The sequence below is a fragment of the Haemaphysalis longicornis genome, unplaced genomic scaffold (genome assembly GCF_048455015.1).
Source record: "Haemaphysalis longicornis isolate Haplotype H1 unplaced genomic scaffold, Haemaphysalis longicornis Haplotype H1 scaffold_14, whole genome shotgun sequence".
In the NCBI taxonomy this organism is placed as follows: Eukaryota; Metazoa; Arthropoda; class Arachnida; order Ixodida; family Ixodidae; genus Haemaphysalis; species Haemaphysalis longicornis.
The window spans coordinates 54,697,925-54,719,565 of NW_027526245.1; the positions used below are offsets into that span (position 1 = coordinate 54,697,925).

The 21,641-nt window shown below is 49.2% G+C and overlaps 1 long non-coding RNA gene across 1 annotated transcript; it reads left to right on the forward strand.

The window, feature by feature from the left end:
• Positions 1 to 1,265: 1,265 nt before the first annotated feature.
• Positions 1,266 to 20,925, forward strand: LOC144165284 (uncharacterized). The gene is made up of 3 exons (XR_013321440.1): positions 1,266 to 1,593; positions 16,052 to 16,403; positions 20,603 to 20,925. It is a non-coding gene; the product is annotated as an uncharacterized LOC144165284 (long non-coding RNA).
• Positions 20,926 to 21,641: the final 716 nt, after the last annotated feature.

A 21,641-nucleotide genomic window follows, 5' to 3' on the forward strand; every position in this document is an offset into this window, starting at 1 on the left:
ACGAAAGCTGAAGAATTGGCAATGCGAGTTGCTGTCTTTCCGGCGAGCGGGGCCAACACTTGGTGTAGGTAACCCGAAAGTCGGTGCAGCGGCGACCTTGTGAAGTCGACGATGGGCCGTAGCGGAACGCCTGGCTTATGCATCTTCGGTAAACCGTAAATTGCAGGTGCAGACCCATTGGTACACAGGAGGCGATAGTAAAGGTAGAGGCGGATAGAGGCGGAAAACAGAAACGCCCGACCCATGTGTCGAGATTTCGGCGCAGGTTAAAGATCACAGACGGTCGTAGTTAATCGGGAGCCCCTTATAACTCACGTGCACCTCCAACGCGCGAAACACTCGAAACTAAAAAAAAAAAAGATATTTTAGTTACCGATTCAGATAATGGGCGACAACGAGGGGCAACATAAGGGAAATTTTGGCCAGTTGGTTTGGAATTATATTTTTATTTAAACAGCGCATAAGACCGAAACAAGGCAGTGAACTGCACGGGCCGCACTTGATCTGTGCCGTTTTCTTCTTTTCCTTGTCTTTTGCGCTGTTTAAATGCGGCTTTGAGGAGACACGACTGTTCGGTCAGTGACAACCTCATGATCCTCATAACCTTTTCTCTGTCGAGTAGTGACGTGACATTGTTTGCGCAATGGGCAACGAGGCGTAAGATTGTCCGATCCCGTATATTGTGCTGTCTGTGACAAGAGTACAACGTTTTATTTAATGTACTTCAAATTAGTTGAATCGGCAGTCGGGCGAAGTTAATCGTTGGAATGCGCTGTACATGACTAAGATGGAGTGCTGCCAGAGGCAGTAACAAACAGCGCCCTACTAATGTTGTCTTTCACTCCACCTTTGCATTTAGTTAGCATAGTACATTAAATCTCTGGGTCTGGAAATAAATTACTACAGTACTTCGTTTTTCAATAGCTGTAAACCCGTAAGCCGGTTCTTCGGTTGCTAGAAAGGGACCGAGGGGGGTAAACAGATGTTCAAATTACCCGCCACAATTACCATTACCGCCTCGCCACAGCGGGGTGTGGAACAGCTTTACAATGGGTACACACATATAACTTAAACTTTGTGAGAGTGCCATTATACAATTCTGGCGTGCAGAAATAAACTAATTTTGAATATTGCGGTCCTGTGAAACCGATATCACGATACGCGGTGGTTTCGTTGGTGGCGTCGTTCTGCGGCGAATGCTAAAACCAGTCATTTGGATATGAGTTTTTCAAGTTTTCTGCCGAAATTTGCGCGGCAGGCTTTGATGTAGCCCTTGCTACATGTGTGCACATGTGCTTGTCGATACGATTGTTCACAGCGTAGTACGTGAATCATTTGCCATGGATATGGTGTTTGTATTAAGTCGTATAAATGCAGTTTTCCAATCATGTACCGGCGACGAACGACACCTTGCAGTAAATAAGTGAGGCGCCAGCCAATAAGTGTTCGTGTAGTTGACAGCCGGCCGTACGGAGAAACGCTTGCTCGTGTGCTGTTGCTTTGTTCGGGGCTCCCGTTCGGCAGTCGTTGTGTCAGTGCTGAAATTTCGTACCGCGAAGGAGTACGAAGAATTCGACGGTGAACGGCGGGCAGGTAATTTGTTCTGGCTCTTCCTAAGCCGTGCATTTGTGAAAGTGTTGCGCATGCGTTGGGGCGTCGCTTTGTGTTTACCCTGTTCTCCATTTGTAAAACTTTCACCGCGCAAAAAAAAGACGGGAGAAGGCGCTCGTGAAAATGACCTACTTTCAAGTAACTTTTCAACATATGACACTCGTACGATGCTTGAGGAAAGCACCAACTTCCGACGGGGACGGGATCCGCATAAACTGGTCCTGGTCAAAGTCATCCGAATGGAAAACCGGACAAAATGGTCCCAAATCAGTACTTCGACCACGTAAAAAGTCGTCGACACCTGTAGTGATGGCTTTTCAGCTACTGATGGAAAATAGCGGAATATCGCGAATGTTTTAGCATATTCTTGGAGTTTCAGTGGGCGAAACGAAGCTGCAGCAAGATGGCAAGGCATTCCTTATGCACAAACTGCATGTTTTCATGCGGGTGTAGGCCCGTTCGCCACATGACGTTGTTTGTCGTGGGACGGTTTGTAATACGTCATTTGGTCACATAGGATCATTCGTCATTGGCCAGTTCGTCACACAGGAAAATTCCGTCATGGGGTCGGGCGCAAAAACAAATTTCGTTGTGTATTTACTGTTTATTACTCTTGTTTTTTTTTTTTCCAGAAGACACAGTATAGGCTTCAATGAGCTATGTCGCTAATATACAGTTACATGGTTTAGGCAGTGTAGCAGTGTGAAAAATATTGTGTGAAAAACTGCTACTGCAGTTCTGTTAATTAATGTGAACGCCTCTAATGAATTAACGCAGAATGACTCGTGATTGCGGTAGGTTGCGGTAGGTGAGTTGTTTATTAGTCCAAATTGCAACTTTGTCTTTAGTATACAGAAAAAAAGTGAGCAGTGTTTCATGTGGGGACATATTCATGTGACCCACTTCCTTGAGAAAGTCACTCATTGTGTGGCTGCCTGGCACGTTCTGTGTACAAAGTACCGCCACCGCCTTCCACAGTGCCCGGGACACCTCGAGGCGGCTGAAGGCCCATAGGGCGCCTAGCAACCGCCTTCGCCCGAAGGTCCTCCTCGTAGGCCGCGCAGTAGTTGGGCTCATTTGAGAGCGTCACACCGAGGTATTTATACCTGGTGGTCCACTGAACTGGGTCACCCTGCAAGAGCAGTGGTGGGTCCTCAGTGTCCTCGGTTGGGCAACACGACATGGTGGCAGACTTCCTGGCGTTGAAACGGAGCCCCAATGACGCGCCCTCGCTGGACACGATGTCGAGTGTGGATTGCAGCTCTTGCGAGCTCCCCGCCAGCAAAACAATATTGTCGGCGTAGAACAGGGCGGGCAACCTGCGTTCACGCCGCCGTCCGTCCTCCATGTAACTGAGGTCAAACCCCAGCCCACTGTTCGTGAGGTGCCTCTCCATTCCGGCCAGGAATAGCATGAACAGGAACGGGGAGAGCGGGCAACCCTGGCGCAGCCCTCGAGACACCTCCACTGGTCCTGTGAGCGAGTCTCCCCAGTGGATCACCACCTGCGTGCCGGTGTATAGGCTGATCAGCAGCTGCAAGAGTTCATCCGGCAGGCCAAGATCCCTGAGGGTCTCCCACAGCTTGGGTGTTCCACAGTGTCATATGCCTGTGCGATGTCTAGAAATGCAAGCAAGAGAGTGCGTTTTTCTTTTGCCGCAATCTCCATTGCCTGCGTTACTACGAACAGCTAGTCCTCCAGGCTCCGCCCGGGTCGGAAACCATTTTGCAGCTCCCCCAACACTTGGTCCTTTCCCACCCAGGTCATCACACGTGCACACAGGATGTGGCCCAGGAGTCTGTACAGGGCTGACGTGACCGTAATGGGTCGGTAGCTCTCAGGCCGGCACGTTTCACCACCTTTCTTGCATATCATCCTCATCCGGGACGTTTTCCATCCATCCGGGATGACACCATCGCACACAACTGCATTCAGAGCATCCAGCAACAGCTGCCGAGTTTTTGGCCCCATCCTCTTCAGGAGCCGTGGGGGGATCCCGTCAAGTCCTGCGGCAGTCTGTCTTGAGAGGTGCTTTAAGGCTCATTGCAGCTCACCCTGTCTGATTGTTTCAAAGGTGCCCCGCCCTACCGCTGTCTCTTTGAAGCTGGGGGTGTCCTGCACCTGTGTGCTCAGTCTGGCCGCCATGTATTCCTCCATGAATTGGAGGCAGTCCGTACCTTGTGCTCCATGCCTGTCGCTGTATCCCGCAACATCGGGGAGCCGGAAGGGGCTGTCTGCTGCTGTGACCGAATGTGCTGCCAGAACTTCCGGCCGGCGTCACGCCCTGCTGACTGGATGTCCTGGAGCTGCTTGGCGTTTACTGCCTTGAGCTTGCGTTGCACCAGCATGGCCATCTCTCTCTTGGCTTCTTGGTAGGCGTCCCACCGCTCCATCACCTCTGCTGCCCCTGCTCCATGGCTGACTGCATGACGGTGTTCTCGGCTCCGTGTCTTTCGTTTTCTCAGAGCTTCCGCAACTTCCCTGTCCCACCACTGTTTGCGCCTTCTCCCCCGGTGTTGTGGTGACTGTATGGAGGCCCGGACCCTGCTGATTGTTTGTTGTATCCATGTTTCGAGGTCTTCATAGTTCTTCAAATGGATCACACCAGCTTCCTCCTCTAGCATGTCGGCGACCTTTTCGATGCTGTCATCAGTTAGTGTTCCCTGGTTGGATCTAGCCCTGGCTGGTGGTGAAGGGGGCTGCGAGCACCAAAAGTGAGCTGGATGTTGTTGTGGTCACTGCCAGCGCTCTCCCCACCACTAGTGTCAATTACCATGCTGCCCAGCCGGGGGAACAAAACAGGGGAGACCAGGCAGTAATCAATGCAGGAGGATTTGTCGCGAGCAGCCCAGGTTACCCTGCCATCACACTTGTCTGTCGTGTTCACTACCATCAGTCCCGTCCTGCCTGCCCACTCAAGTAGGAGTCGGCCGCCACTGTCAGTCACCTTGTCCAGAGGCTCTATGTGTGCTTTGAAGTCGCCCAGAAGAATTGCAGGGATGGCCATGTTCTCCAGGTCCTTCTCCATGCACGCAAGAGTCTGCGTGTTGCGATGCGACGACTCCTTGCCTGTCCACAGATACACCAGGCCAAAGGCAACACACAGTTGGCCAATGCACCCTATTAACCACATGTGTTCGGAGCAGTCGGGGCAGTGTCTCTCCCACTGGGAGCTCAATTTAATGAAGCATCCCATGCCTCCTCCTCTCCTTTCGCTGCCTTGGCGGTTGAGGCCTTCCCAGATGTACCCCTTATGCGGTGGTGGAGCTTCCATATCTCTCAAGTGGGTCTCGACGAAACCGGCCACCACCACATCCTCCCTGTCAACAACGTCAAACAGCTCTTCCCATTTCCTCTCCTGGCGTCCGCCGTTCATGTTTAGGTAGAAGAAGGTTGGCTGCTTGCTGCGAGTGTTGCGCTGTCGCCTTCTCCTCTTGGCTGTACTCTGCTGTCTTGCATTCCGCCTTGCCACGTTGTTGGGTAGGCCATCTTCATCTCCATTGCTTGTGGGAGGTGCCTTCTGTTTTGGTGCCCTCTCATGCTGCTCCTTCCCTGGCCCGGTGCCTCTGCCAGCTGCAAGAAAGCCTGCCCCAGGGCTTCCATCAGAGCGAAGGCCTGGTTGGGTCTCCACCTCTGCCGCTGCCGAGCACCACCATGGGCACGGAGTGCTAAAAAAAGCGCACAGCCGGCGACCCAGACGCGATCCTAGACCTTGAGCGGCCTCCCTGTTGTACTGCATGCTGGTCAGCATGTCGTGCAGAGCCCGACTGGTTCTAACAAACTCTACGTGGGGTCCCAGCTCTTTGCAGGTCTGCTGCATTGTTTCGTTCCATTGGCGGCAAAGGTCGGTCAGGGGTGAGCTCTCATGTACTGCTTCAGGGACTACATAGATCAGGAAACTGTGTCTCCTAGCCCTCTCATGCCATAATTGGAGCCGGCTCTGAAGGGCACTGGCAGACTGCTCCGGGCATGCCCCCGGCTGCGTCAAGTCGTTCAGGCCAGCGTGAATGACCACAAGGGCCTCGGGGGCAGACCAGACGTCTTCTGCCTCCTCAATCACTTCCAGTGTTTCCTGCAGTGTGGCGTCCTCTTTCGTGCGGAACTGTGCAGAGAGCAACTGCTTTTAGTGTAGCAGCATTCCCATCGCCATATATAAAGGCACAGCGCTCTTTTGCTGTCCCCACAGATGTGTTTTCCTGCCCAGCACCTTCGCAATGTTGGGTGGGGGTGGTGGGAGTCAAAGACTGGCGTCGCCGCCGGGGTGGGCGCTGACGTTTTGCCTTGGTTTGACCGTTGTTGTTGTCGTCCGTGCTCCCATGAAGGGGGGGCTGTGCGTTTGCTACGCTCAGCGGTGCCGGTGTCTCGCACGCCTCTTTCGGGCCGGGCTTGCCACCCGCAAACCCGCGCACATCTTAAGTGCTCGGTGGGGTCAGTGGCTTAGCCAACGTGTGCTCCACAACCTCGCACTGCACAGCCTCTACCAGGCTCCGAAACTCTATCTCCGATGCTTCCCTGGCCTTCCTTTCCTCACGGAGCATTTCCTCCACGGTCTCCTGCGCCTTCCTCTCTTCGCCAAGCTGAGCCTCCAACACCTTCAGCTCCTTGGTGCTTGCGTTGAACATTTCTTCCAGACGGGCTGACGGATCCGCGATTGCCAACCTCCGTCCTTCCGACTCCTCCTGCATCCTCGATTCAAACTCCGCGCCGAGTTTGGCTACGGCTTCGCAGCGCGGGCACGTGTAAGGGGGCGCCGCCTTGGCCTCCTCCATCGATCGGAAAGGGGTCTGAGCCAGGCTGCACCACATGTTGCACTGTGCACACATCACCCATTCATCAGGCGTCTTGCTGCGCACGGGACTCCTCGGGGGACCGTTTGCCGACGCATCTCGCTTCGATTTACCCATTGCTGAGAGGGAGACTTGGGAAAACCAGGGGAAAAATAAACCGTCGATTCACTGACACATTCGATTCACTAACACTTAGTCAAAAGCGGGCATGTTTTTTTCACAAAACAAACACGCTGCCAGGCTGCCGCCATGATCCGCAATTTGCCAGCGGATGATCCAGCGGATGATCCATTTGCCAACGGATGATTCCCCGGTCACCCACAATGTTGCCCACTGAGCCTGGTGGGGCCACTGAACTTAGCGGCCAACGAATATCAGGGTTGGGGGGCACCACACACTTGTCACAACTCCATGCAGGACTTCAGGTCTTCCTTGCACGAGACGATAATCGTCAGCCACACAATTCCATCGTGTGGGCATCTCTGCCAGGTACTGGGGCAAGGTGAAAAAAAGAGCTTCACCCGTACTTTTTCTCTGGAAGTAATTGGTCATGATAAGGACATTCTCCAGCGGCGCAAGTGCAACACACGAGAGGCTCACGTAGGAGTGAAAGTCATCAACAGCTCGCCGTCAAAGAAGGGGTGGAGGTGATGATACAGCAGCCTTTAAAGCGCAGCAGCGCGAGTAATGGAACCGAAACACCGGGTATCGTAGAAAAAGGTAGCCTTTGTGACGGCAACGGATTAGGCTGAGTGAATTCGCAACGCGACACCGTTATCCTGTATGCACTTGGTGGCCGTTATCTTGTATACACTTGTATAATCCTTGGTGGCTGGCCGCGTTTATGAGTTCCTGCGTGGATTAAAATGCACAAAAGTAACAACACGGGTGTTGAGCAGTTGTGCATATCTAAAATAAGTAAAGTGAAGGAGCTACTCGCTGCGAATAAATGAATGTAGGCCTCCTCACTCTTAGAGGACATCAGAGCATATGCGAATGGAAGGGGAGTCGCCAATTTCCTTTTCACCATCAAAGGTGTAAAGTTGCTAAACTGCCATGGCACTGTTTTCAATGTTCCGTCACAGGGCATGGTAGGGGACTGACGCAAAAGAAAAGTTTAGAAAAACCAGCGTTCAGCAAGCGCACTTATGTCTGCAAGGTGTTTCGGTCTCCCAGAAGTTGCGATAAGCAGGATCCTTGTTCTGCCTGTAGGAACGCCATGCAGAAAGTTCTTGTCATTGATCATTTTAATAAAATGTACCCCAAAACTGTTCTCAAATCAAGCTAAAGGCTCAAGGGGAAAGTGGGCAGTGCGAGCAGAGCCTATCACTTTGTACAGCATGTCTGGGCATCCCAGAGAGTGGTGTGTTTCTGCTGTAGTAGGGATTGAAACATTCTGAAAAAAGAAAAAAAAAAGGTCAAGAACCTTAGTTACATTTAATAGAGGTCCGAACTACAATCCTTGCCTGTATAATTTGCATAGGCAAACGCCACAGCCATGTCTTGGAGTGCTCCTTTGGCCTGCAACACCTCTGCCCTCATAGAGATTGGAAAATTTGCGCTCCTTTTGCCATTTCTCAATGTGGTGACCTTTTACGTCTTATCACGGGGTCACTATACAACTGCCACACTTTTCGTAGCATTTACATTTCCCCGTAATACTTGGCGTTCACCTTCTCGTGCACAGCATAACTGTGCCCATCAGCACAGAGCTTTTTCCTTTTGGCGTACAGTTTTCGTTAGCTTCATTTGAATTTCGCTGCCTTCGTGTTCGCTTACTGGATTTTAACTTGATTGTCGTCCAGAAATCATTAAATACCTACTCCGACTTATTGCTCATGATCACGTGGTTCGGAACCTTGTCTTCCTCCAATATTTCTAGTCGTGTGGTTTGTTTGCTATTCCTACCCTGACCATGTGCACGACCGCTGGATGAGAGGCGTGCCGTGTGCCCCCAAAGCTGCGTGAGGGCGCCTAGTGCCCATCACTACCACCGCAGCGCTACCGTTTCGGGACTGGTTGCGGCGGTTGCGGGACGTGGTTCGTGTTCGGGCAAGTTTCGCGCACTCGTGGCGGTCGTGGTTTCGAAATGTGTGCTTATTACCGGCGTTATAGGCTTAAGAGAAGGCATTATTTCCCTGTGCTCATGTTATGCTTGTTACAAGCCTGGGATGATTAACGGCTGCCGAGCTTGTTTCGAACAAGACGGTAGTTGAAATTCCGTTCGCGCCAGCAGTATTACATGGTGTTACCCTCCTACTCTACTAGCATTGCTGTGTCTCGCATTGCCAGGCATGCTCTTTGTGTCGTGAGAACCGGCAGCGATTCGCGTTTTGGTAGCGTGCTGTGACTACATGAGAGTATGTAAAGGCACTATTTTGAATGTTTAAGAGAATACATGGCGTAACTTACGATTGTATACATTTTTCCTAGTGCACTAAATAAAACGCCACCGTTAGACGCACAAGACTTGATTGTGCGTTGTTTGGTGAAACACAGTGACATTGCTTTGATAGTTATGTCGGAACTTTGCTTTTATTTTGACACCACAGTTGAAATATACACACAGAGCAACAATAGGGCCATTGTTAGTGTGCAACTATAAGCGTGGGAATGTCCTGCAGAACTTGCATCTGCGTATACAAACTCTACAAAATTGCCATGAGGAAATGCGTACACAGATAATAATCAATTTACAGTAGAACGCATAACTCCCATGTGTTTCCGCACTCATTCAGGGTAATGTACGTGCTTTATTTGGACCTCGCAGATCATCCTACGGCCCTTCACAAAGTTGAATGAAAAGCGATTCCACAAGACATCAAAGCCTCAGCACCTTTCATGAGAAGGGCTTTTGGGCTAGCTTTACAATCCAATCCTAGGTTGCATTGACATTTCTTACCCAGTTGCCCAGCAAAGGTTGTAGTAGATTTTTGAGAACTTCGGAAAGTGGGGTTGGCGTCATCCACGTTGCAGGTCAAAACGGAACACTGCGGGAAGTGCGGCAGGAATGCTGAAAGAAGAAGACTGCACAATTTACCGCTCTGTTTGAACTCTCGTGACTTCATGACCTTGCTAACGAATGTGCACATCAGCTTGCAGATGCTGATAATTTCAGTGGAAGGGTACTTCAGGTGACCATTATCCAGCCGCTCTATCATGCTGTAGAGTCCTGCAGTAGGGTTCTGCGCCTGCAGCAGAGCCTTGCATGCTTTGTTGCACTGCACCTTGGAATCGCAAATGGCAAAAACAAATACAAGCAGAACGTGAGTCAGCCTCACCACGAGTTAATGTTAGTGTTAATTGAGTTTTGCTACCAGCACTGAACTGAACTGCCCAACATAGTTTTGTGAAGCTTACGGCTGCACAGATTCAAATTGAACTGAAGGAACAGTAATGCCCAAACTAAGAAGAAAAGGTCGACAGGATTAGTCTGATCGCCACAAGAGAAGGACAAAATGATAGCGTGAGATTGAACAGAAATCAAAAACAAATTCCCAAGTCTGTCATCTTTACAGATGGTTTGAGCGTTGTGCGAGTGTTGTCACAGAGACCCAGAAAAACCACATTGTCAGTCTAGTTTTTAATGCCATAATGTCTGTATATGCTAAAAATTTTCAACTAATCCTGTGCTGGGTTCCAGGACATGCTGGAATCCCGGGGAATGAGACCGCGGATTAAATGGCCATCTCTGCTGCACATACGAACACAGTGGACGTAACAACAATACCCTACACCGACATCAAGCCACACATAAGACAACACCTTCGCAATACATGGCAAGCCAACTGGAGTACACAGACAGAGAAGAAGTTACACATCATAAAACCACACATACGACGATACACTACTGACCACACAACAGATTCACCGAAGTTACCCTAGCTAGATTGCGGATATGCCACACACTCCCATCTGCTCACTGGATCTCCAAGACCCTTGTAGCAGGTGTGGGGAGGGCCTATCCGTAATTCACATTCTCATTACATGCAAAGCACTCAACACAACAAGACGCAAACACTTCCCTCAACTCTAAAGACAACACATTCCACTACACCCAGCACTTTTTAGCAGATGATCCCGCGATTCCTCTACAACGCACCTTTATGTTTCTTTGCGACATCAAGTTTTCACACCTCATTTGCTATCACGCGTAGTTTTCTTAAACCTAATTTCATGCCACGCACAATCACAACCTGGCCTTTTACACCAGCCATCTGCATTGTCTTTTACTGATTTTACTTTTTGTTTTTGTTGAACGATTTCAGAGTTTACGTCTATATCCTTCATACATAACCACTGTTCTGGCGCTCTTTGTCCTAGTTGGCCTTGCGCCATAAACATCCAACCATCATCATCAGAATCAAAATTCCATACCTTTTCTTCGCAAGCCTGAACGATGTAGCAGGCCAAAAAGGCTAGTGGGAAAATCTCAGTCAGCTTTTGCTTTGGAAGAGTAATTCACGAACTCCAGCTCGTCTGCAAGCTCTCTCTCAAGGCCCATTCTACCACAGCAGGTCGGGCAGCAAGGTCGTCATCTTGAACTGCTAAACTGAGGGTTGTCCTGGTCTCTGAGCTGGAGGAGGCGTTCCCACTCTTTGCAGCGTGGAGGATGCCAACCTGGAAGGAGATGCGAAATGAGCTTTTCTTTTGTGCCAAGCCATCACCGTATTTCGTACCTTTAGTTCTCCACTGTGAACACTGCTGTCCTGGCATCTATTCGGTCATTGCTGCCATTGAATTGCCTCACACAGCTGAACGACTACTCTACAGGTTCACTGTTGAAGCTATGGGTCAATAAGTAGCAAAAGCTGGAATTCGAAAAAAAAAAGTCAGTTTTAAAATCTTGGTTCAAAAGGAAAGAGCAGAAAGTGTGATGAGAGAAGAAACTTACTTTGCATGGTCGAGAAGGTACTCAACTGTTGCCACTGTCGACCTTGTCATTAGCAGTGTCACCTCGTACGTTTCGTTCGACATCTTGTTTCTCAATGGGCCACCGGAGAGCTGGAGGTCCTCAAGACAGGTGATGAATTCTACCTCTAGCCATGAAAGCCGCTCGTCGTCTGACGTAGAGAATGGTTCTTGCCGTTGGCAAGCTCTCACAGAACTAATGTCATGAAGGGTGTATCACTTGGAAACCATCTTCATGAAAGCAATGGTGGGCAGGCTGTCCTGAAAATATTCAGCGTCTGACTGGCACTCTGTGTTTTGCTGAAGAATCGAAAGTGGCTATCACTTCAGCTGAGGTCTGCGTTGCTCTAGCTACTTTCATTTTATCCAGGTTCCCCATGAGCCCGCGTAAGGAATCTGGCTGGCTTCACAAATAGCCAGGTTTGCATCTCGTAAACAGCTTCTTCAGGTACACACGACCTTGAATTAGCTGCCCTGCATCTAAAATCTCCTGTTCAAGGAAATTGCTGTGCAGATTTTTGATCAGGGAATTCGGGTCAAGCGAGAGAAAAAGTGAATCGCTTTCACGCATGGGATGTGAGGTACCACGTGCGCAAGTGTGTCCTCGCCTGAAAGGCTCTTGAAGTAGGAAACTTTCGTTTGGTGATTGTCGGTCACAACTCTCACTGCGTGAAACCCCGCTTCTTGAATGGCCTTCATCACTTTGATGGCCATGAAATAAAGCTGGTCGCCCTTCAAATATTGAGTCAAAATATAACCAACCGGAATGACATATCGGGTGGAGAGGCCTCTCAGAACGAAACACAACAATCGATTCGCAACTCCAGGGGTTGTTGCAGAGTATTCTTCCGGACCATCTTCAGAAGCCATGTCGACAAGGCCAAAAATTTTGTCGATTTGCCGATCGTAGATGACCTTCTGTTGAATCGACATTTCGTCTAATATGAGTGAGCAAAATTGCTCTTGTTCGAGGCTCAGCCCTTCCACTTCCACGCGGAGGCGTTCTATGATTACCGGGGTGATTCCGATTTCTCCTGCAGACTTGCCCACATACTTTTGTAGCGTCGAACGACAGGGCAGTGTGAAAAGGCCTCAGTATCGGACATGACCATACCCTTTGTTGGAGCATGCCTTCCAAAGGACGCATTCTCTGATGACGGTCTCACTGTACGTCGGCTTCTTCACATTGCAGCACGAAACTTGATTTTTAATGAACAAATCCTACTTGTCGCCTTGTTCAGCGGCCTCCGGCACATAGAGGAACTGCTGGATTTCTTTGCTGTCATCATAGTGTTGCAGGCACTCGGGCGCTTCATCGTGCTTTTGTCGTAGTGCTTGTAATGCTTGCTTGCGGCGAAAGAATTTCATCACGAAACGGTGAGTTGTTCTCTTCATGTTCTCCATCGTGCGCTGAAAATCCAAGTCGGTTTGCTACATCCCGTCTGCTAATGATGTAAACACGCCGCTGGTATCTGTCAGTGTCTTGACACAAGTCTACATTCATTTCGGAAGTTATGAGTTCTAAGTGGGTGGCAAGGTCCGAGTTCGTGCGACCACTTAATTCGCCATCTTCTACTAATTCACCGGTCGCACACGGTGGAGCATCTCTCCAAGGCTGCTTCCTTTTTTTTTTTTTTTGGTGCGATATCTCTCCGTATGTGGGTCGGATAGATTGGAATTATTGTAGAAACGGCATTTGGCAACAACGCTCTGTATTTTGTTGTACTTTTGTAATCCTCATTCTTGAAATGAAGAGAGAATGCCAACGACCGGTCACTGGGCTCCCATCTCGCTGCTTTTCCCACGGTGCCTTGCCGGGAAATGTTGTTCAGCCTCACGGCCCGTCGTTCAGCGTCGCACAGGAACTCGTGGTAGCGGATGCCAGGATCTTTTTTGGCATTTCTTGTGCATAAAGACATGCAGCAGTTACGCAGCATTATGCCGCATACGCTGCATATGCACCACTTTTTCAGATATACGGTCCTGATGCTCACAATCCGGCTGAGAAAAGCAGTTGCACCGGTTGTTCCTTCAGTTGGCACAATAACTTGCCAAAGGAGGTTAAAAAAAAAAAAACTTCTGGGATGGAGGTGGAGCCCTGCTGTTGATGCCTGCGTCCGCCATATTGCTCCACGAAAAAAACACGTGGGGTGGCCGTGTGGGCCTGCACGGCAGTACGACAGTTTTTGTGAATTTTGTCAATGCGGGGTCGCGTTAACAAGCTTCCGATGTAGAGAATCTACGACGACAAAAAAATCTCGGCAAAACCAGTGGACCTGTTTCCAGTACCAGTCTTCCTAGCAGACACCACGGCGCACCTAAACTGGCAGTAAGGCATGCCCCCCTAAATGTTCAGCTTTCGGGGAACTCGTGCACGAAACTTTCTGGTCCTGCAGTCCCTCGCGCACCCACCCGTCTCTTGTGCCTTTCACATGAGTGTCACGGTAGCAGGCACGTGCTTGCGTGACAATTCTGCAGTGGCCGAAGCTTGCCCCTTTCCTTTGAAAGCCTTTTTTGTGTGCACGTACGAACCAACATCAACTGGAATGTGGTACAAGCTCACTGCGAACTGTCTGAAAACAGGAAATGAAAGTGGGCAACCCTAGGAAGCATAGCTGCTCCCTGAGAAGCAAGCTGAGGGGGCACTTTTTGTTCATTTCGCCCGAGGTACTGCCAAGAATGGCGGACTAGCAGCCTGCACATGCGCAGATTGCTAGTGGAAAAAGGTCCATCGCACCAACTGCCCTGCTTCATCTTAAGTGGGGGAGACACTGCTCTTAAAACAGCTTCCTCTAATTGTTAAGTAAACTCCGCAAAACTTGTCAGTCTTGCTGGTTCTTTCCCACTGATTTAAAATGTGGCACTATTTTTTGAGTCAGTAAATTAGCTACCAAGAAAATTAGACATAATTAGCCATTTTTGGAGGAACAATATACAGAACAGGGCTGGTCATAAAACTGTAATCTTTATATTTTCAAATACTATGAACCCTGGTAAGTGCAATAAGAGAATCGCTTTTTTGGTGCACTGCTTAAAACTAATTTTAGAGCTCTTTAAACTTTGGTGGCACCAGTGGCAAGGGACCATTTCGAACACCCATTTCAAACACCAAAGTTTAATGAGCTGTAAAGTTAGTTTTAAGCAGTGCACAAAAAAAAGGGGATTCTCTTATTGCACCCACCAGGGTTCATAGTGTTCGAAAATATAAAGATTACAGTTTTATGACCAGCCCTGTTCTGTATATTGTTCCTCCAAAAATGGCTAATTATGTCTAATTTTCTTGGTAGCTAATTTACTGACTCAAAAAATAGTGGCACATTTGAAATCAGTGGGAAAGAACCAGCAAAACTGACAAGTTTCGCGGAGTTTACTTAACAATTAGAGGAAGCTATAAAAAGAGCCATGTCCCCCCTTAAAGTGTCATTGCAGAAGCTCGCTCAACGCGCTGTCGGTGTGGGCTCGTCCCGCTTCGTCACGAAACACGTCCCTGAACGTTGGTGTCGCGAGGCAGTCTAGCAGCGGCAGACATAAACAGTGCGACTCACGCCTTTTTGGAGGAATAAGTGTGCCCAGAACTTTGAAAAGATTAGTGCTACATGAATAGACGGGGGGTTTCCAATGGTGAAAGTCAGGCCAGAGCAGAAGTAGTGAGCCCACCAAATGAATGAATGAATGAATGAATTTATTGTTCCTATGGAGAGGGAAGTCCACCAGCAGGCGTAGTTTGTCTCCCCTAAAGGTGGACACCGGAACGCGTGCTGGTGTGGGGGTGTGGGAACACAGGCTGACGGGAAGGGGAGAACAAGAAATACGGGGAGAGGATGTATGTATAGGGACTACACACTAGGGAAACACAAACAAAAACAACCACAACAAGCAGTTTGGGGGACGATACATTTGTACGTATATAGAGGACCAGGTTCAGGCCAAGGTTTACGCCTACCAGCTTGGCCGTGGCGCAGGATGCGGCGTCGTGCAGCTGGGCCTGCCTGGTGGCCTCCCCCAGCACTGCTGCCGCTGCTGCATGGAGCAGTCGGTGTAGGCTGTGGTGCGGCCCTCCAAGGACGACGGCCTGGGTCCGCTGCAGCCGCCCGCAGTGCGACGTCCGCCGCCTGCTGCGCAGGCCTAGGATCTCCATGTGCACCTCGGCCACCAGAGCAGGGGCGCGGCTGGCTGGGGTGCCCGCATGAGCCTCATGCACGAGTGGCGGCGTGTGCAGCCGCTGCAGCAGAGGGCTGCAACCCTCATCCCACCGCAGCCAGTCAGTGTGACCCAGGGTGCACTGCTCTGGCTTGTGCAGAGTGACCAGTTGCTTGGCTTGTGCAGAGTGACCAGTGTTAGCACGTACATGAGTGCCCCACGGCCGAGGCATTGTACAGCTGCAGGGCCATCCGCTACGAGCAGCCGCAGTCCCGGGTGGCCACCTTCTTCAGGGCTGTGGTGGCCATCTAGGCCCTGGCTCAGAGCTCCTTGGTGGCCTGGTGGAAGTTGACGCGGTGGTCCAGTGTGAGCCCCAGGTACAGTCTAGCCCACTTGTAACAAACACACCGGGAAGCAGAAATCAACGCGTTATATCCATTTTTCACTATATCTGGACATAAAACATATGTATACAAAAGGTAGCGGGGAACGAATATTTGTTCTTTATAGCCGGGAATTTTTTAAGACCGGGTTCGCTATAAGTGGGCTGTACTGTAGAATGCCCAGGTTTTCTAGCTGAGCTCCTTGCCATCAATGTGCAGGCACCTGTCCATGCGACGGGACTGGGTGTTCGGGTGCGCCAGCATCACCTCCGTCTTGCTGGCCAACAGCTGCAGGGCGACGCTGGCCAGCTTGGCCCGCACCGGACCCAGGGCCGCCTGCAGCTGTAGCACGACACCTTGATGGCCCCTTTGGGGCCCAGTGCCTCTGGGCCACGTCGATGGTGTACACAGACGGACACCCTGTGTGCCCCACCTCTAGGCAGGCAGTCTTGCAGTGCTACCATTACCAGGTTGAAGAGGAAGTGGCTGTTGATGACTCAGCCCTGCGGGGTACCACATCTGCGGCCACCACCGATGCCTCGATGAAGCCCCGCAGCTTCTGTGAAAAAAGGTGCGAAGCATATTACGGCATCCTAGACTATCCGGCAGTGCCATCGTAAGCTGTGAATCTGGGGGAGGACTACAGAGAGATTTGTTAAGGCAGTTCTATCTGTACAATGAACAAAACAAAAAAAATTGTAGAGACAAACTTTGCACATCCCAAAAATTTAAAAAGCACGCCGGAAGTACAAGACAAATGCTACAAAGTTTGTTGAATAAGACAAACCTCCTGTGGAGACAAGCTTTGCTAGTTACGTAGCATTGGGGAAATTAAAAACATACCGCGAAAAGGCTGGGAAAAACAATCTTGATAAGATGCCCTTATAAAATGACGTTTGGTAAACGGGGATGGTTTTCTTTCTTTACATTTTTACAGAAGCATGCATGCAATCACAGCTACGCTGTCTGCTTAACGTCCTCAAAAAAGGTACCCGAGCTTGTTGCGAACACAGGTCTGTTGCACGCCTTGTTGCACTTGTTGACTGTATCATTTTGTTCTTCAGTGCCTGCCTCATGTGGTATGCTCCAAACATCGGACAGTGTGCGTTTGTGTTTTTGCTGCTGCAGTTTATCGATGTGCCAATTTGTTTTCTTCCCCAGCAGTTAGGTGTGTGTTTCCCAAAGCTGTCAAAGCATCAGTTCCCTCGCTTCTCTTGAAGGGGCATGAACTTCCTGCACAGATGTGTGTGCAGCCTAAAGCTGTGCAGGCCTGGCTCCTGTCATGACAGTGCCGCCCAAAATTCTTTCGGTCACATTATCAAAACCGGTGCCTACAGCCATGCAATATCAGTCTCTAGAATTCCTTACCTTTTCTAATGTAGGTGAAAAACAATAACACCCGTGCGTTCCAGATTGCAGCGCCAGTTAAAGATCTCCAAATGTTCAAAAGTAATCCGGAGCCCTCTGCCATGGCGCGCCTCATTACCTGTGTAGCGCAGGTGCGTTAAATCTCGTAGTCAATCAAAATCAATTAGAACTCCTTAGAGCCCTGCCAAGGCGCCAGAACAGCAGCAGTACAAAAACAGACCGAATGTTTTATAATAGAATATCATGTTGCCTGGGTGGGAAGGAAAATTTGTTTATTTGTGTGTGCATTTCAGCTCGTCAACGTATCGCAACCAGCTCGTCATTAACTGTGTAGAACTACTACTCATTGTTTTGTTGATTAGGTGTCGTGAGGAGTAGAACAAGAATGTGGGGTCAACTCCTACTTGGCGCGGTGGCTCAGTTGCTAAGGCATTCTGTTGCTGAGCACGAGGACACAGGTTCGACTCCCGGCTGCGGCAGCCGCTTTTCTCATAAACGTGAAAAGAAAAAAAAAACTCCCACGTGTATAAGATTTCAGCGCACGTTAGAGATCCCCAGGTGCTCAAAATTAATCCGGAGCCCTCCACTATGGCGCGCCTCATCGCCTGCATTCCATCGGCGTGTTAAAATCTACAATCAATCAATCAAGAGGCCTCTTCTCAATGATCATGATCCATCAATTGATTTGATTGTGAGGCTTAATGTTGACAGATGATGATGGCTTCATGGGTGATGCCACAGCAGGCCTCATGGGTGATGAGGCATGTTGTAGTGTAGGCTCCAGATTAATTTTTACCACCTGGGCATGTATAACGTGCGCCGAAATCTTGTACACACGGGCATTCTTGCTTTTGATTGAACAAAATGGCATTTTGAATGCTGTGAATGTCGGGCAGACCTTTTTTGGAGTGTTGGGCTCAGAATTAAACATTGAAATTATAGCGACGTGTGCCGCTTTCATTCTATGCAGCATTGAAGTTTGTCAACAACAGTGTGAGTGGGCACCAAACGTGGCTGTGGGCTAGATTAAAATGCTCACAATGTGAACAATGGCCTTTTCATAGCAAGGTTGGATGCAAATTCTCATAACTTATTCCTACGGGACATACACAACCAGTCTCCATGATGGGCAGCATGTGCTGATTTTTATTTACATTCGGAAAAGTTTGCCTGTCCTGATTGCCCATCGAAAAACAATTGCTCATATTTTTTACTTTTTGATGTGCAGTAGGCCTGATGAACATGAATAACATCTTAGTATGTCAGCGAGTGCAATAATCATTTCCTGGCGAGAAAAAACACTGCCTTAATTAGAGTGGGGCTGACAAATAAAGATTCCTCTGTCATAGGAATCGGTAAAATACGAAAGTGAAATGTGCAGCGAAATCTGCAGCTGAGCATGATTCGCGGGTCGGTGGCTGTCTTGTGGGTGTGCTTGGCGAGCGACGTCCTGATGGCGGGTCGCTTCGACAAAGGTGTACTGGCGTCATTTCCGCGACGGATATGATGTCACTGAAATCTGTGTATCCCGGCATAAAACACTTTCATGTTAAAAAAAATGTCTGCGTATCTGCTCCTTTTGTTGCAAATGTTGACGGAAGAGGATAGTTGACTGGCACCCCTGCCAAGTAAAGGCCTCCTTTCTCTTTCCTGGTCAACTCTCGTGCTGTTACTCTCCCATCTCATTCCTCCCAGGATAGCACGCCAGAGGTTTGCTCAAGTCAGTTTAAATTTACCGCGTTCGACTGCTCTAAGTCGGGTGCCTCGATGCCAGCGCTGCCGTACGGTGGAGATACATGTGAATCTAGGCACCTTACTACAATGTTTACAGTCAAACCCCGCGATAACGAAATCTCACAAGTACGAAATTCCCATCGCAACAAAATATTTTAGGATCCCCGGCGAATGTCTATAGACGCCAATGTATATCATATCTCACGGCAATGAAATGTTTTTGGAAATCAATCCCGCGTTAACGAAATTTGCTGCAAGCTCGGCCGGCACTATACCTACCCATTTGAGGCTAACAGTGGCCAAAACGTGCTCAAATTCCTTTTTTTCGGACTCCAAGTGCATAAACTTTTGCCAAAGCACGCTTGCATGGCCGTTGCCATGTTTGTTTACTAAAGGCCATGCAGCAGGCGGTCGTGGAGGCAACCTCGCAGCAACACCACCAGGGGGCGACACATGGTGACTCATGGTGCGGCCGTATGGCTTTGGCTTGGGCTATGCTAGCTTGCTACCACTGAGCAGCACGCACGCATTTGTTGTGTGTGCGGCGATCGGCGTGTTTGCTCTCAGTAAGATGCCTCCGCCAGGCCAAAAGCGGAAGTTTTTATAGCTACAAGATAAGGCCCAAGTCAGTGGCCGAAGTGGAGAAAGGGTGGATAGCGATGACGAGTTTAGAACTGCCGGAACCTAGTTTTACCATTTTGAAAAGCAAGGCCGTCACATTTTAATGGCACAAGTGCGCAAAAAGGAGAAAAACGTGCAGAGAAGGCGAACCTGCGGGTTGTTTTGGATGCATATGATACGATCCGGTCGTTCTTAGGCACACACGACGACTAGCAATGAAGCACTCATTGTAGTGTGAGAACTGGGATGGGAAGTTGCTGCAAGGTAAGGCTAGCAAAGTAATTATAACCAACTTTCGGAAATAAATTTTGGCTTGTGGCCAATTTTCCTGTCATTTATGTTTCATTCTCGCAGCAATGAAATTACCGCAAAAGCAAATTTTTTGGCTTTCCTCGGCGGTTTCGTTATTGCGGGGTTCAACTGTAAATAACGACTTTGCCCTAGTCCATGTGCATATCAAGTGTGGAACGTGGTACCTATCTGGTGGAAACTTTCATTGTGTTTGCCGTTTAATATTTTTTCAAATGTCGCCAAGAGCTATTGTGGCGTGGGTGACAGCAGGCGACGGAATGAATTTTTTTCTGCGGTGGATAGTATTTCATTTGCTATCGCAAAAATCAAGCATCCATGAATTTCTTTATAAAGGAACTCTGCAAATATCATTTATGCATTGATTTTCTGCCGTATATTTGTGTACTCTCTTGTACTTGTTCAACAATGGTGACAAGTAATTAGTATGAACATTTCCTCTGTACTTAGACGTTTAGATTTGGCTGTGGGTATATAAGACTATTGCGGAGATTCATTTTCACTTTGGCGAGGTGGCCGAATCGACTCACAGACACACACAGAGAGACAGACCAAAATTCTCGCGTTTAAGTAGCCCAAAGAAAGGCTATCGTCTTTAAGACCCAGTGAAGACACTTGAAACTGCCTACGTGTAGTGGTAGAACAGCATTATAGTTTCGTGTGTGCAGTGTTTTTGGGTGACGTTCGAGCATGTATTAAAGCTTGGGCTGGTCTTGTGTCCCCCACCATCTCCCTCAGTGCCAAGAGGTGCAGCAGGGGCTACAACGCCGGGAGGGAGTGCTGCGGTGTGCTGTGCCAAGTGCTGCTCCCCTGGGTGCTGATGACGGCTGCGTCGAAGGAGGACGCATTGGCAGGTGTGCGAAGCTCCTGCTGGAGGAGTCGCTGCTTTGACAGATGGGTGAAAGCTCTGCTCCTTGACATCGTTCTGCGCATGCCCAGGCTTTGCCTGGCAACACACACACACTCCTTTTTTTGGTGTTCTTTTTCTGAGGCATTGTGGACACTCTGTGATGTAGCAGTCTAGTTGTCAACAGCAGCATATCAAGCTCCGAAGAAGCTTTTTTTTTTCTGATACTTGCAACCTGGTTATGATAGCATGCGCCTGCTAGCATAATGCAAACATGCGTAATATTGTTTGATTATTAAGGTTTCTGCAGAATGTAGCTACCGTATAAATGCATGCAAAGGCGGCACTTTTTCTTGAAGAAATGAGGGCCAATTTTCAGGGTGCGGCCCATACATGTGACATGCATTTTTTTGAAAGTAAAAAGAACATACCAGCTACCGAACGAGGAGCGTTTATTGCAGCTCACAGCATATGTGCTTAATCGTCGTCACTCAACGAGTCCTCAGACTCGGAGTCCGAGATGGTGTGTTGCGGAGCATCGTCCTCCCACAAGCAGTCATCTTCAGCACCATCCATGCTGTTGGCTATACCGGTGACCTTAAAGCTTCGGGATACAACATCCGCTGGCGCAACGTGGTCCTTCGCCAATAGGAGAGCCCCTTCCTTTTCGGAAATATTTGCACCCAGCCAGCACTAGCCTTGAAAGTCCCAGCCAGTATGTTCTTCGCACATGCCAAGGCTCATGCCTTCACACACAGCATGTCTGTTGTGAGTGCAAAACCATTGTTCCGCAGTTCAGTCACATAGCGGAACAAGTCTTCTTCCAGTTCCAGAAACTTGCACAGCTTTCCTCGGAAAGCACGCTTTTTGCTGTTGGTGTTTTCCAAAGCTTCCTTTTCTTTTGAGCGCACCATCGTTGAAACACACTTT